Source organism: Momordica charantia, assembly GCF_013281855.1.
Source record: "Momordica charantia cultivar OHB3-1 chromosome 3 unlocalized genomic scaffold, Mcharantia_2.0 BLBB01000003.1, whole genome shotgun sequence".
Lineage (NCBI taxonomy): Eukaryota > Viridiplantae > Streptophyta > Magnoliopsida > Cucurbitales > Cucurbitaceae > Momordica > Momordica charantia.
The window spans coordinates 1,232,482-1,249,522 of NW_028275161.1; the positions used below are offsets into that span (position 1 = coordinate 1,232,482).

Below are 17,041 nucleotides of genomic sequence, written 5' to 3' on the forward strand. Positions count from 1 at the left end.
TCAGTCAATAATTCTGTGACCAACACAAGTGTTTGGGGATGAAAAACCCTACTGCCACATGGAAGACGGAGATTCGTCGCTGACATGGAAAGACTTGCCATTTTCTATTAAGGATTAACTTGTTACTCCCAGAAAACTGTCCGAGTTCGATCTGCTCGAACCCGACACGTCCGACCTCTAATCCGACAAGGTTAATCGCCTATCGCAACCCCTGACGGAGCCTAAACAGAGGGCCTCATTTCACCATCAAGTATCGAATTTCTCCTCGAATCTAATATTGAGTCCGAGCTGCTTACTAACTTGAGCGTCGAAAATTTTGCCCATTGGTGCAAGTCTTCCCTTAGCGTTTCAGGTCGAAGCAAGGACTAGGTTCGAGCTAGATTGACGTTGTTCAATTTCTTGCATAAACATTTGGCACCGTTTGTGGGAAAGGACATTGCAAGTCATCCCAACAACCAAAGTAATCCGACCCGAGATGGTTCACCCAGCAGATTCTGTGAACACCACTGAACGGAGGGCTTTGAATGCAAACAATGGTGCTCAACATGAAGTTGACGCCAAATTGACTTAAGACCAGGCTAGGGTAGGGCAAGAAGTGGAGCCACCTCGAAGGTCCACCCGCAATGCCAACACCGTCCTACCCCCGGCACACCCGAGGCCCAGCAAGACCAACCGACATCGAGGTGGGACCTCGAAAAAGATTTCTCCCAGGGTCGCGCCAACTGCAGACCCTGAGGTTTTTGCTACCCTCCAGCGGGAGTTAGATGATATGCGCAACTGAGTGTGCACCATGGAGGAGACATATAATGAGATGATCAGGGCAAATTGAGCTGGGTCCCATTCCAAGGCCCCAGGCGGGGCAGACGACCTGCCAAAAGATGGAGATGACCAAGATCTCCCCATTCACCCCGATGACTATAAGTCCATCACCGACAACGGAGGGATCGACTATAGTTTGAAAGATCACGATCTTCGGAAGCACCTCGTCGATAAAAAGAGGAAGGCCTCATGAGGCTTAGGGATCTCTCCATCCTGCTCTCAAAGATACTCCAATTCCGACCTCAAGGCCCAGTCAAAATACACACCGTTGACGCTAGAGGCTATCATAACGAGGGAAAAGTTCGACCTGATGAAAATAGGTTCGACGAGCAAGTTGAGGCACTTAAGGCTAAGTGCGAAAAGAAAGAAAACCCATTTGATGATGGCGAGATGGGTGAATCACCATTCACCTCGAACGTCTTGGAGGCCTCAATCCCTCCATAGTTTAAAATGCCTGCCATGAAACCCTACGACAGGTCTAAGGACCCAAAGGACTACGTAGAGGTTTTTGAAGACCTTATGGACTTCCAAGCGGCGTCTGACGCCATCAACTACCAAGCCTTTCAGATTGCTCTCACGGGGAGCGCTCGGCCCTGGTACAGAAGGTTGCCGACAAGGTCGATCTCGACCTACAATCAGCTGAGGAAAGAGTTCATTAGCCAATTCTCTTTTCGGCATTATGACAGGAAAACTGCCACTCACGTCGCCACCATCTGACAGAAATAAGGCAAGACTTTGAGAGAATATGTGACCCACTTCCAGAAGGAGCAGCTTAAGGTCGCGCATTGCTCTGACGACTCGGTCATGTGCTACTTCATTACTAGCCTGGTCAACGAAACTCTGAAGGTTAAACTGGGCGAAGAAGCACTGTCAACCTTCGTTGAGGTCTTGCAAAAGGCCAATAAAGTCATAGATGGGCAGGAGCTGCTCAGAACTAAGCTAGGTCAGACGGACCTAGGTCCGACCAGAGAAAGTCAGGAGGCCAAGACAAAGGAAAGTATGATTCTAAGTCCACCGCGACCACGGCCATGATACCTCAAGCTGTTGGGAGTTGAAGCGTCAGATTGAAGACTTGATTCAAAACGGCTACTTCAAAAAATATGTTGTAAAGCCGGGCTCAATCTTGGCAGAAAAGAAAGAATAGAGGAAGCGTTCAAGGACGCCACCTAGAAGGGATGACCGACCTACGGTCATTAATACCATCTTTGGAGGCCCGAGTAGGGGCCACTCAAGAAATAAAAGGAAGGAGCTAGCCAGGGAAGCTCAGCGTGAAGTCTTCCAAGAGCATAAGCCGACATGCCCTATCTCCTTCTCCGACTCCGATCTTGAGGGGATGCATTTGCCCCACAATGACACCTTGGTGATCTCACCGCCGATCGACCATATGCAGGTCAGAAGGGTGTTAGTCGATGGAGGTGCTTCAGCTAACATTCTATCTCTCAACACTTATTTAATGCTGGGATGGACCAGGGCGCAGTTGAAGAAAAGTCCAACACCTTTAGTTGGATTCGCAGGATAATATATCACTCCCGAGAGTTGCATTGATCTTCCCATTACAGTCGGTTAATGTGACACTCAAGTCACCCAGATGGCCGAGTTCGTGGTGATAGATGGTAGGTCGGCCTACAATGTCATCTTTGGACGACCGATAATTCACTCACTTCGTGTCATCTCATCGACTCTGCATCAAGTCATGAAGTACTCTACAGTCAACAGAGTCGGCATGATACGAGGAGAGTAGAAAACATCCCGAGAGTGCTATACTTCTACACTCAAAGGATCGTCAGTCTATGCTTTGGAAGAACAGTCGAATCTCTTAAGTCTAATTAGTCAAACTTCCGAGCATGAGCTGCCCCAAGATAATAAGCGAGAGATAGTTGCGCCCACATAAGAGTTAAAGCTTGTCCCTTTGCTAAGTCCGGAGAAACAAGTGAGCATAGGCACCAAGCTGGGAGCCGCAGATAGAGAAGAGCTCATCTCCTTCCTCAGGGCGAACTCGAACGTGTTCGCATGGTCTCATGAGGACATGTCGGGCATAGATCCGAAGATTATGGTTCATCGCCTCAGCATCGACCCATCATTCCGACCTGTCAAGCAAAAAAGAAGACCCATAAGTAGAGAGAGGAATGATGTAATTGTTGAGGAAGTAAACAAACTTTTAAAAGCTGAATACATTAAACAAATTCTATATCCCGAGTGGCTCTCTAATGTGGTCTTAGTTAAAAAATCCAACGGAAAGTGGAGAATGTGCGTAGATTTCACCAATCTTAATAAAGCTTGCCCAAAAGATTGTGTTCCCACTACTGAGGATCGACAAGCTCGTGGACGCTACAGCCGGGCACGAGCTGCTCACCTTCGTGGATGCCTACTCCGGATACAACCAGATAAAGATGCATGAGCTAGATCAAGTCCACACCTCTTTCATATTCGATCAAGGTTTGTAATGTTATAAGGTCATGACCTTCAGTCTAAAGAATGTGGGGGCAACTTATCAAAGGATGGTGAACAAAATGTTTGCCGACCAGATCGGACGCAATATGGAGGTTTACGTAGACGACATGCTTGTCAAGAGCAAGCAGTCTAGGTCGCACCTGGCCGACCTGACCAAAACTTTCGGGGACCTCTGAAAGTATCAGATGAAGTTGAATCCTGCCAAGTGCACCTTCGAGTTTCATCTGGCAAATTTCTTGGGTTTATGGTGAATAACCGAGGAATAGAGGCCAACCCGGAGAAGATAAGGGTCGTGCTCGAGATGCAAGCCCCAAGAACTCTCAAGCAGTTGCAATGTCTTAATGGTAGGATTGCTGCCCTCAACAGGTTTGTCTCCAGGTCCACCGACAAGTGCATCCCCTTCTTCAAAGTATTAAGAATGAAGGGGCCATTCGAGCAAACAGCTGAGTGCGAGACTGCCTTCGAATAACTCAAAAGTTATCTCTACTCGGCACATTGCTTATAAATCCCATGCCTAGAGACAAGCTACATTTGTACTTAGCCGTATCCGACAATGCAGTCAGCTCGGCCCTAATCAAACAAAACCGAGTGCGGCAGAGTCCTGTTTATTACACAAGTAGGATCATGACCGAGGTCGAGACCAGGTATCCCAAATGAAAAAGCTGGCCCTCGCCTTAGTCACCTCGGCACGAAGACTGAGGTTGTACTTCCAAGCTCACATTGTGATTGTGCTCACAAACTTGCCCTTGAAGCAAGTTTTCCATAAGCCAGAGGCATCTGGCCACTTGAAGAAATGGGCCGTGGAGCTGAGCGAATATGATATTCAGTTCGAACCTCGAACGGCTGTGAAGGGGCAGGTGGTCACAGACTTCATAGCTAAACTCACTCCCCCACCGGCTTAAACCTCCGCGTCTGACCAGCCGTGGACGAGTCTTCAAATAAAAAAGGATGCGGCACAGGTATGCTTCTCCTTGCCCCGGATGGCATGCGTTTTGAGTACGCCCTTCGCTTCAACTTCTATACCTCAAACAATGAGACCAAGTACGAAGCATTGTTGGCCGAACTACGCATGGCAAAAAGACTTAGAGCCGGCCACCTTCAAATTTTCAGTGATTCATGGTTGATAGTGAATTAGATCAAAGAATAGTATCAGACAAAAGACCCTCGGATGGAGAAATACCTGGGAAAGGTCAGGTCGCACCTCGCCCATTTTCAAGCTTACAAAATCTGCCAGATTCTGAGGTCACAAAACTCCAATGTCGATGCCTTGGCCAATTAGCATTTGCCTACGAGACCGACCTAGCGAGATCGGTCCCGGTGGAAATCTTGGATAACCCTTCCATTTTGGAGCCGGATATGATGGAAGTTGATTCCCAGCCTTCGTCATGGATGGATCCGATCAGAAATTTCTTAGAAAGCAATATCCCAATTTTACCCGAAGGAAGCCAAAAAGATGACAAGGAAAGCAGCTCAGTACTTGCTCCGAGATGGAACAATGTACCGGTGCTGGTTCTTCTTACCCCTCCTTAAATGCATTTCCAAAGAAGATGAGAATTATCTTCTCAGGGAAGTACATAAAGGGGTCTATGACAATCACTCGGAGGCCAGGTCCTTATCGGCCAAGGTCATTCGTCAGGGTTACCACTGGCCTACGATTGATCAAGATGCAAAAGAGTTCGTGAAAGTGTGTGACAACTGCCAGCGCTTTGCAAACTTCATCCATCAACCTCCCGAGTTGTTGACTCTGATCTCAACTCATGGCCCTTCGCACAATGGGGGATTGACTTGATTGGACCTTTCCTATTAGGCAAGGGGCAAACTAAGTATGCTGTTGTAGCCGTGGATTACTTTACCAAATGGGAAGAGGCCGAAGCACTCTCGACAATCACAGAGGCTAGAGTCACGACCTTCATTTGGACAAACGTGGTTTACCGCTTCGGCATACCCAATGCTATTGTAACGGACAATGGCAAGCAGTTTGACAACGCCAAGTTCAAAGATTTGTGCTGCAAGCTCGGGATTCACCTCTGATTGTCCCCAGCTCACCCTAAAGTCAACGGACAAGTAAAGGCGGTCAACAAAATCATTAAGCGCGGTCTTAAGCTACGGCAGGAAGCAGGAAAGGACGGTGGGCCGAGGAGCTACCCGAAGTACTCTGGTCCTACCGAACTACACCTCGGGAGTCCACCGGCGAAACTCCCTTCGGTATGACCTTTGGTTCCGAGGCCGTGGTGCCTGTAGAAATTGGGATGCCAACTGAGAGGACAGACTACTACGAGCATGTTAGGAATAAGGAAGAGTTATTCCTCAACCTCAACCTCCTCGACGAAAATAGGGAAGCAGCTCAACTACGGTTAGTAGAGTACCAAAATCGAATGGCCAGACACTACAATTCGAGAGTCCGACCTTGGAGCTTGCAGGTCGGACACTTGGTCCTTCGCAAAGTGCAGAAGCATGTTGACACGCTAGAGCCAAGGTGAGAGGGGCCATTCGAAGTCAAAGGCGTGGTTCGACCTAAGACGTATATGCTCGCCGACCTCGAAGGGAAGTTACTCTCGCATACTTGGAACGCAGAGCACCTGAGGCGGTATTACCCTTGAAATGTCAAAATGGTCCAAAAGTTGAATGGGACTTGTAAAAATTCTCAAGGATTAATTCCAGTAAAGGGCACCGTATTATTTAATTTCATGTCTCCTAAGGGTTGAGTTCGATGTGAAATTAAATGGGGTCGGACGTGCATTAAGACTAGACAAAATTCGAACCTTTAGAACTTACGAGTTCGAGGTGAGATGTGCATTAAGACAGACAAAATTCGAATCTTTAAAACTTATGAGTTCGAGGTGAGATGCGTATTAAGACAGACAAAATTCGAACCTTTAGAACTTACAAGTTCGAGGTGAGATGTGCATTAAAATTTGAAAAAATTCAAGCCTCAAGAACTTATAAGTTCGAGGTAAGATGTGAACTAAAACTTAGAAAAATTTAAGGCTTTATAAATTACAAGTTCAAGACACGATGAGGAAAACTTAGAAAGAACTAAAAAAGAAACAGTATATTCATATTTAAAAGTTTAGGCCGAGGCGTATAGACCTCGATACTCCGTATAGATGATCAAAAAGTGAAAATATGATATGAAAGCGGAAAGAGTTGGAGAAGCCTCAACTGCTTCCGAGGTGCGACCTGAGCTCACCTTGAGACCCAATGATGTCGACCTCCTCAGAGTCTATCATCCCAACCTCTTAGGAGGAGTTCATGCCAGCACTGCAAGGGGAGTCTCATCAACCTCTTAGGAAGAAGGGCCTGTGTCCTCCCCCTCGTTGAGCTCAGTGTCAGATTCGAGCTCCTTTAGGCATTGCTCCACGAAGTCCTAGGGACCAGGAGTCCCGTTTGGACCCGAAGCCCACTTCTGGGCATACCTGAGTTTGATAGGTGTGAGGTCGATCTCGGGAGCTACCTCATTGACCCCCTTCATCAGGAACCGGAAGCCAGCATCGCTAAAGTCTTTAGCGAACCCGTTAAAGTCAGGGTGCTGGCGAAAGGCTTCTCCAAAAGAATCTCGTTACTGAGCTTGGACTCCGCCAGCTCAAGCTTGGCCTTTAGCTCTACCGTTTCGGAGTCACGAGCTTTTAGCTTGCCTTCTAGATCTTCTGGGAAGCACTGAAGTTCATCGTTCTCCTTCATCAACGCAAACTTCTCCTTCTCCAGGCTCTTGGCCATAGCGTGCGCACCTCTAAAATGCTCAATGTGTCGGGCAGCCTCCACCTTCACGCTCTTCAACTCGGCCTTATTGGCCTTGAAGGTTGGGCCTCAGCTCGGGCCTCCTTCAGTTCCCCTTCCAGGGCTGCGGCAGTCTCTAAAGCGGTTGAGGAGGCATCCCGTTCCTTCAAAGTCAAGAGGTCGCGCCCATCCAACTCGGCCTTCACCATAATAGCAGTCTAGCAAGCCGCAGTGTGAGCCTATGGGCGTGTGCAAAGAGAATCAAAGTGTTAGCATAAAAGGTAATTCTACAAAAGCAAAAGAAGGCAGGTCAGATTTCACATCGGCAGTATAGTCCAACAATCGTTGGATGGCTGACCCGGGAGCGCTAACAAACTTGGAAGCCTTCCTCTAGCAACGGTCGAAGCAGGAGTTCGACATCCCCATGGCTCTTTCCTTCACCCCAACGTTCGACGGCTCGACCTTAAATCTCATCTCGATGTCGGAGATGCCGTCTATTCTTAAAGTCGGGTCATCGATTAGATCTCCAAAAGGGCTAACCTGCGGGGCAGCCTGAACTTCCTCTACAACATCCTTGAAAGAGTTAGCCTTCGCTTCTTCTTCTTGGACTTTTTTGGGGATGCCTTCCTTCGAACCTCCCTAAAAGGAGAGACATCAAAGACCTCTTGATCTAGAGAGGCGTCAACCGCTTGTGCGCCTTGCAAAGTGGGGGCTTCGTGCTCCACATTGACCACCTTGACCTCGATAGGTGGGTCGAGCAGAGCTGGGCTTGACACCTCCTTCGATTTAGAAGATTGCACCTGACGAGGGCGTTTCCGCCTTACGTCTTGAAAATAACCACAAACCATCGCTGAAACAAGAAAATGAACCAGATTAGTTGACTAAAAGACATAAGCAGACTATGAATTAAGGTTTGAGCACGACTTACCTAGTTCCGAGTTGGGTCTGTGGGCTTCAGGAGGAACGAGCAGCGGGTTGTAATCAAGCAGGCCTGAAGCCGCAAGAAGCTTGTCGGTCAGGAAGTTGCTGATTTTCTTACCGCTCTTGAACTGGTCCTTGTAAAATTTCAGGATATTGAAAGTGGACGAGGAGAGCTGAGAGATAGGCCGGATAGCAACTATGAAAGACAGAAGATTAAACAATCCGAACATAAAAGAAAAAAAGAGATGATGAAAGCAAACACTCTATTTCATACCTAGGTTCCCAAACCTACAAGGGACGTTGTAAAAAGGCTGGTCGAACTCGTCCCTAACCAACCACGCTCAGAAGGCGAAGAATTATTTATCGAGGTCGGCCCTTTGAGGATCCCTCTCGCGCCTTTCCTAGAGCACAAGTAGTATCGACCTGGTTTTCTAGAAATTCGTTTAACCTTGAAGCATGCTAGAAGCTGGTCAACCCTAAGGAGATCTAACTCCTCTACCTCCCGACATCTAAGCCAAAATAGTACGACTAGGCTAAAGACTACACCCCACCCATTTGGGGCCACTTGAGCAAAAGCAAGCCCAGTTCGGATAAGGAGCTCTTGAGCCACAGGATGAACAGTCAGGCGGAAGCCGTACTCGAACATCTTCAAGTACAAGGTCATGCATCCTTCCGGAGGGTTGTCAACTCGTTCCCCTTCCTTGGGAAGCCTAAGAATGATGTTATCCGGAATGCTGTATCTCCTACGGAGGGAACCAAGATAGCTTTCGGGCACTGAGAGGAAAACTCTAAACCCTGGCCTGAGGTAGAAGTGTCGCTATCATCTCCGTCCTCATCAAGGAACATAAAGTTATCTATTTCTTCTTTTAGCTCGGAGCCTTTTCAGGAGAACGGCTCCGACTCCGACCTATCCTATCGGAAGAACTAGAAGAACTAGAAGAATTGAAAGCACTAGACATGACTCGAAAAGAGAAATTATGAAGCAAGAGAAAGAAAAAAAACAAACAAAGAGTACGAGACGGACCTAGAGTGAATTCTGATCTGCTCAGGTCGGACTCCAAGATTTCAGAAAGTGTAAAAAGCGGAGATAAAGTCCTGGGGGTATTTATAGTAACCTGAGATTTAATCCTCACCGCACACGTGTCCAAAATTGGACAGATCGAAAGAAGTCCGAACATCAGAGGTACTCAAGTGCGCGCCGAACGTTAGTTCCATTTTCAAGGTTTTCCAACGACAGTAATTATTATGAAAACGTTGGAAGTCACCACGTGGATTGATTTTGCAAAGAAGACTTCTCTGCCAGATCGAGATCGAACCCGGCAAAGAGGGGGCAAATGTTTGGGGATGAAAAACCCTATTGCCACGTGGAGGACGGAGATTCACCGCTGACAGAAGATTCGAAGGAACAAACTTACGGAGCTCCATCTCAAAACCTTCCGAGATGGAAGACTTGCTATTTGCTATTAAGGATTAACTTGTTATTCCTAGAAAAGTGTCCGAGTTCGATATGCTCGAACCCGACACGTCCGACCTCCAATCCGACCAAGGTAAACCACCTGTCCAACCCTTGTCGGAACCTAAACCTATAAATAGAGGGTCTCATTTTACCATCAGGTATCGAATTTCTCCTCGAACCTAATATTGAGTCTGAGCTGCTTACTGACTTGAGCGTCAGAGATTTTGCCCTCTTGTGCAAGTTTTCCCTTAGCGTTTCGGGTCGGAGCAAGGACCGGGTTCAAGCTAGATTGACGTTGTGCAATTTATTGCATTCACAACAAGATTGGTTGTATCATTGTGATACAAAAAATAGGGATCACCAGAATTTTGAAGATTTGGAGCATAATTTTGCACCGAATTATTCAAAAGTGGAAGATTGATCAGGAGGAGAGAGAATCGTCTCGGTGGTGTTGACAAACAGGGTTCAAAATGTTGAGAGACATGTCGACATGCTCGACATTGACATAGGGGGAGAAAGTCGATTTTCCCCTCATGTCATCGACATGTCGACATGTCGACAAAATATCGATAAAATGTCGACATGTCTTTTTTTTCCTCTTCTTCTTTAACAGTTATTTTATTTTCCTCCTCTTTCTTCTATGCCACTACAGTCCATAATTTCTCACAACCTCGATGATTGTAATCTTAGTCTGTTCAATTAAACATTTGCATTTTAATACTATATAAAGTATAACTAATCAGATTTGAAATTTTTACACAATTGAACAATATATGTGAAATATTGACATATATAAAGATTGAAATAATCATAGAATTTTTAAAAAATAAAATATTATTATATAGAAATAGTGGTGAAACATGAAGTAGAATAGGTAACTTAATTAATACCAAAAAGATTATCTCGGAGGATCTAGTGCACTATCTTGATAACTTTAATATAAATTACAATAGTTCTCCCAAGTCATTCTAGACTGAAAGCTTTGAAGGTAGTTGCTCAAATGAGTAGAATATGAAGCACATATGGATCCCATTGGTAGATAATTTGGATAAGTGACACAATCACGAGGTTGAGGTATTTGGATGGTGTAAATTTGATTGGAAAGTTGGATTGATGATTAATTTGAAAATGTGTTTGACAAATGTGTAAATTTAAATGTGAAAATAGAGGTAGGTAAAAAGTAAACAGATACGAGTTAATTAGAATTTAGAAATGTGTTTGGAAACCAAATCGATAATTATCTCATTTCCAAATGAATCCTATTATGAAAAACACTAAAGAAGTAGTCAAAAGTTTACAATTATATTTTACTTTACATATTCAAAGAATTTCCATCAATCTTCATTAAAGGAAAAAAATCTTTTTTCGATATTTCCATCGACATCGAAATTTTCATAAGTAAAATTGTCATATTCTTACCTTTAATGGTTAAAGGTGATCAATTATAGGCTAATTAAGCTACAATTCAAGTTTTATTTACTAATCCAAAAAATTTCCATCAATTTTCACAATTTCCATTATTTTTCTCGAAATATCCATCAACATCAACATGTCCGTAAAATCGGGATATCGACATTTTCATCGACATCGACATTTTGAATACTGTTGACAACAAGAGGAATCGTTTCAGGATTACGATCCACCATGGTTTCCGAAAGCGCCTCAGGGCACGCAAAAAAAAATCAAAGGATTCTCTCTTATATCATATTGAAGCAGAGAATGTAAAATAAATGGGCTTAAGTTTATTATTTACACCTGTATATTATATATACATGACCTGTATATTATATATACATGTGTCAGAAATAATTTCCTAAAATAACAAAATACTAATCGATCATAATGGAAAATGTCAACAACGAAAAATATGGAAATTACATAACTCCAATGTTGTGCGTATAGTAGCACGTAGTAATTTTCCCAACAATGTCAAGTCATACGTGTTGGTTTTTTGCTCTTAATCTTAAATTAATTAATTTTAATTAATTAATTAATATTTTGATGATAACAAACTTAATTATGTTATTTGATAATTTTAGTGTTTTTAAGCGTCTGTAGAACTCGAAAAAATGATTCCAATGACATTTGAATCACCCAAATCGAAACTTAAACGAATAAATTATGACAAAAACAAATTGAAAGGAAAATACGGAGAAGATGATGTGGCGGCTAAATCAATTAAGTGATAGACCATTGAAATTGCAGTACGTGGCGAGATAACTTTAAAAAATGAGAAAGAAAAAGAAAAGAAAAGGAAAAGTAAAAAGAGAGAGAGAGAGAGAGCTATCGTTAAGTAACTTGTTAAAAAAAATAATTAAAAAAAAAGGAAATGAAAGTAGCGGTTGAAAGTTTTATATATATATATATATATATATATATATATATATATAATATTTTATTATTATTATTTTATAATTATTTATTTTCAAATCAAATCTCAACCATTGATTTGTTTTTCAAGAAAATCCAATGGTCCAATTTGATTTTGGTTTCAAACTAATTTTGCTTCTATTTAAACATCCTTCTTTGTCCAAGATTTGAACACAATTTCTTTCCCAATTTTCTCTCCAATCTATTCGTGTTTTTCTCTCCAAAATTTCAATATTCCTGTAATTTATTTTGAAAGAGATTTTTTATTTGAAAAATATTTGAGCTTCCAATTTTATTTCTCTTAGTCAAATTGAGGGTTTTTATTTGTAAGAATTTTTCTTACAAATTTGTGAACAAAAATTTGTATATCCACCCTTTTAGAGAGTTTGTAAGTTTGTTCTTAAATTTTCATATCATTTGTAAGGGTCGCTCTTGAGCTCGAAAAGGAGCATTGTAACAGTTTGATCCTGAACCGTGGAAAGGATCGGGTTTCTTCTTGCTTCCATAAAAAGAAGTCTTTGTACCGGTTTGACTCCTACCGTGGAAAGAGTTGGGATTGGATTCAATCCACCCTTAAGCCTTGGAGGAGCATATATTGAGAAAGTTTCCTGGTGGAACACTCAAGAGAAGCTTGGGAGGTGGAGTAGGCCGATGTTGTCGAACCTGTCATTTTTTATAACCCTTCTCTGTTTAATTTTTGTAATTAATTTTCTTTATTACAAATTGCATGAACTTAATTGTTCGAATATGTTAATAATGTTTGTGGTCAATATTTATGGAGGAGGAAATTTATTGGAAATAACTGTCTCAAGAATGTTGGTTGAAATGGAGTGACAAAAATATGCGTGGATTCCACAATCATGCATCATCCTGAAAATGGGTGAATACGATATTTTGATGAAGGGAGGGAGGTTGCAGTCCATTTCTTTTGGTCGTGTAATAAAGTAGAAGCAGCTATGTTGCACCAGGCAAAATTTTCCCCTTTTATTCAACAACTGGTGATGGACTGATATTTACAATTTTGTTTGAGAATAATAGAAGGATAAAATACAATGGAGAGGCAATCTTCAGAGAGACTATCCCCTTGGATTCTATTTCTCTATGAAACACGGACACTTATTTTTGGGCGAAGTATCTGTCGGATACGTGTCCGACACAGATACGCCCGGACACGTGCCGGACACGTGTCGGACACGCCAAATTGCGTGTCTGAATTTTTTTTTTAATATTAGACACGGCTGAGACACGACTGGACACGGATTGGACATGGCCTGGACACGGCCTGTGTAAGTTTGTGGGTTTTCTGGGCTCAAATTGAAAGGCCCAATGGCCATTAGTAATTATTAATTAAAAAACAAAACAAAAACCTAATACCCTACCCACCCAACCTGAACCCACGATAAGTCCATAACAATCTCCCAGATTTCTTTGCCGCCGCTCGCCCTTGCTGCCGCCGCCCGCCCTTGTCGCCGCCGTCGCCGCCGCTCGCCCTTGCCGCCGCCAACGCCCCTGCCTCTGTTTTTCTTTTTTTCTTAGGTAAAATAATTTTTTTCGTACGTTTTGTTTCTGTCCAAGTTTTGTTTATTTAATTTTCATTTTCTTTCTCCACTTAGTTTTGTTTATTTCATTTTCATTTTCTTTCATTGTACTTACACATTAGGATGGCATCTTCATCAAATTCAAATCCATCCCAAGAAACAACCTCTTCTAGCATTGAAGATGATTCAAAACCTCTTTGGCAATATGTAACTAAAATTCAAAAATTGAGTGAGAGGGGTGGAAATTTTTCATGGCAATGCAACTTTTGTCAAGCCATCAAGAAGAGCTCTTACACAAGAGTTAGAGCTCACTTGTTAAAGATAAGTGGTCAAGGAATAGGGATATGTTTAAAAGTTACTCCTACAGATATTGCGGATATGGAGAAATTGGAAGAAGAAGCGAAAAATCGGAAGGAGAGAAAAGCCCCTAAAAATGTTCGTTTACCACCTTCATTCATATCAGTCGGTGGTGTTAATGTGAGTAATTCTCCTGGCACGAGTAATATTGAGCCAAAAAAGAGGAAAGGCACTCCAAGTGCAATTGAGAAGTCATTCAACAAGGCATCTCGAGATCAACTGAATGCACTCATTGCACGAATGTTTTATTCTGCTGGCTTGCCATTTCATTTAGCTAGAAACCCACACTTTAGAGGTGCCTTTAGTTATGCGGCGAACCATATGTTGACCGGATATGTACCTCCGGGATTTAATTCGTTGAGGACGAGTCTTTTACAACAAGAGAAGGCGAATATTGAGAGGTTATTAATACCAATTAAAGGTGAATGGCGTTTGAAAGGAGTGAGCATTGTGAGTGATGGATGGAGTGACTCACAAAGGAGGCCTTTAATTAACTTTATGGCCATCTCTGAAGGTAGACCGATGTTTTTGAAAGCAGTAGATTGTTCTGACGAGGTAAAAGACAAGTTTTTTATTGCTAATTTGATGAAAGAAGTGATCAATGAAGTTGGTCCTGACAATGTAGTGTAAGTGATAACCGATAATGCTCCTAATTGCAAAGGTGCAGGACAACTCATTGAAGGACAATTTCCAATGATTGTATGGACACCATGTGTAGTACATACATTGAATCTTGCCCTGAAGAACATTTGTGCTGCTAAGAATGTTGAAGACAATCAAATTGCATATGGAGAATGCAGCTGGATATCTAATGTTGATGGAGATGTCATGGTTGTGAAACATTTTATCATGAATCATTCTATGAGGTTGTCCATGTTTAATGAATTTGTACCTCTTAAATTGTTATATGTGGCTGAAACACGTTTTGCATCGATTATTGTTATGTTGAAGAGGTTTAAATTGATTAAAGGTGGCTTACAAGCCATGGTCATCAGTGACAAGTGGGCAAATTATAGAGAAGATGATGTGAGAAAGGCCCAACATGTAAAGGAGTTATTGCTTAATGATTTATGGTGGGACAAAATCGACTACATTCTTTCCTTCACTTCACCTATATACGACATGATTAGAGCTTGTGATACAGACAAGCCTTGTTTGCACTTGGTATATGATATGTGGGATACGATGATCGAAAAGGTGAAGAAAATCATATATAGACATGAAGGATTGCAGTCGAACGAAAATTCATCTTTTTATGATGTGGTGCACACCATTCTTGTTGATCGTTGGAACAAAAATAATACTCCACTACATTGTTTAGCACATTCTCTAAATCCAAGGTATTTACTGCTTAATTACTATCTATCATTTAATTCTTACTGAGATTAGCATGATTTATATTTAACATGAGAGTTTAACATTTTTGTAAAAACTTAAATTTAGGTATTATAGTGAAGAGTGGCTTGCAGAAGACTCTAATCGTGTGCCTCCGAGTCAAGATGTGGAATTAACTAGGGAGAGAATGAAGTTGTTGAAGAGGTATTTTATTAGCCCTCTGGATCGTACAAAGGTGATTACAGAATTTGCAAATTTCTCTACAAAATCCGGAGATTTTGCAGATTACGATTCTAATGGCGGATAGATATGTATTAGATCCTAGAAGTTGGTGGGCAACTTATGGTGTCTATGCACCCATGCTTCAAGCAATTGCCTTTAAATTACTTGGAACACCTTCTTCCCCCTCATGTTGCGAAAGAAATTGGAGCACATACTCTTTTGTTAACTCTGTCAAGAGGAATAAAATGACACATAAACGTACAGAAGATTTGGTATTCATCCATAGCAATCTTCGTCTCTTATCAAGAAGAACCCCAGAATATTCCCAAGGAGAGACTAAGTCATGGGATATTGCTGGAGATAGTTTCGATTCTCTTGAAGACGTTGGCATGCTTGAAGTAGCAAATTTGTCTTTAGATGAACCAGATTTAGAGGCTGAAATTCTTGACGAGGATGATCACGCTGACAAGGATGATATGGAGACTTGAAAGGTTGAAATGATAGCTTTAGAACTTTGGAACTTTGTTGTCACTGTATTGGTCATTTGGGACATTGTTTTTGTAACTTTTGTTGAACATTGGATCATTGGATGTAATTGGCTTCATATTTATGCATTTATTGTATTTAGCATTTTTTGTGTGAAATTTATATATATCCTAAAAAAATATTAAAAAAAATTAAACGTGTCCCCAACGTGTCCGTGTCCTAAGTTTTTAGGAATTGACGTATCGCCGTGTCTTGTCGTGTCCGTGTCCGTGCTTCTTAGCTATTTCTGATTCCATACGGCAGAAAGTTTGGAAACCATCAAAGGAATGAGCTTGGCGCTTGAGGTGGGTCTTCGTTTCACTTGCTGGGTAAGAATTTTGAGCATGAATCTGAGATGGGTGCTATATGCTGTGGGCATGCTTGTCCAGGGTGTGTTACCCATGGCCGCATGTCCAAACCATCCTCACCACTCGCTTTCCTTTCATGTCTTTAAAGCTTTCTAGTGTAATTTTCTTGTATCGGGTTTTTGGGGTTGTAGGTGGAAGTTGGCCGAGCGGCTTTGGAACTAGGTGTGTATTAGTAAGATATGTAAGCACGCCAAATTTCAAGCCAATCGGAGTTCACACGGGCCCTGTAGGCCACCGAGTGACTCCTTGCCACTTAGGACGTCTACACCTGCCACACCAAAAATGCCTTATAATGTACCTTAGGGGGGGACCAAGTAGTCATCAAACCTCCCCCCGACCAAGTGTTGTATACTTTCTTGCAATCAAAGCTTTCTTGCATCCAATGTCTACAATGCTTGTTTTAAAGATGTTTTCAACTGTTTTTCTCTCTCACGTTTTCTAAAACCAATTTTCTCCTAAAACGTGAGCGGAGGCTAGACCCACGACCGAGATTGTCCGCAACTTACAGTTTTTCCCGGCTGACTTGCTCGTTTGAGCTAGAGCAAGTGCGGCACAATCGCTCGAGCTGCTTTGAAAAGGTGCGATTGTGACAAGTGGTATCAGAGCTTGGTTAGCTCCTCGACCCGAAAAAGTCCGGAACCATGTCGAACAACTGAGCAAGTCGCACGTCGATCGACTGGTAGAGATAGAAGAACAACTTCTCTACCTAAGAGAAGTCCCAGATTCCCTCCGTCTGCTGGAGGTGCGAGTTGATGAATTCTCCGAGAAGTTTGGAGAAATAGACGCAGTGAATGCCCGTGTAGACGGGTTGCCGATACAAGATATAGCCATGAGGGTTGAGACCCTAGAAAGCAAAGCTACGCGTCCTGGTAGCTTCGAACGTGGAGATAGTTCCACGAACCCAAACACACAGATAGAGGTACGTATGGGAGAGTTAAACAACTCGCATTCGGCAATGATGC

At 42.7% G+C, this 17,041-nt stretch overlaps 1 pseudogene; it reads left to right on the forward strand.

Moving 5' to 3' along the window:
• Positions 1–13,343: 13,343 nt before the first annotated feature.
• Positions 13,344–15,674, forward strand: LOC148212137 (uncharacterized; annotated as a pseudogene).
• The last annotated feature ends 1,367 nt before the right edge of the window (positions 15,675–17,041 follow it).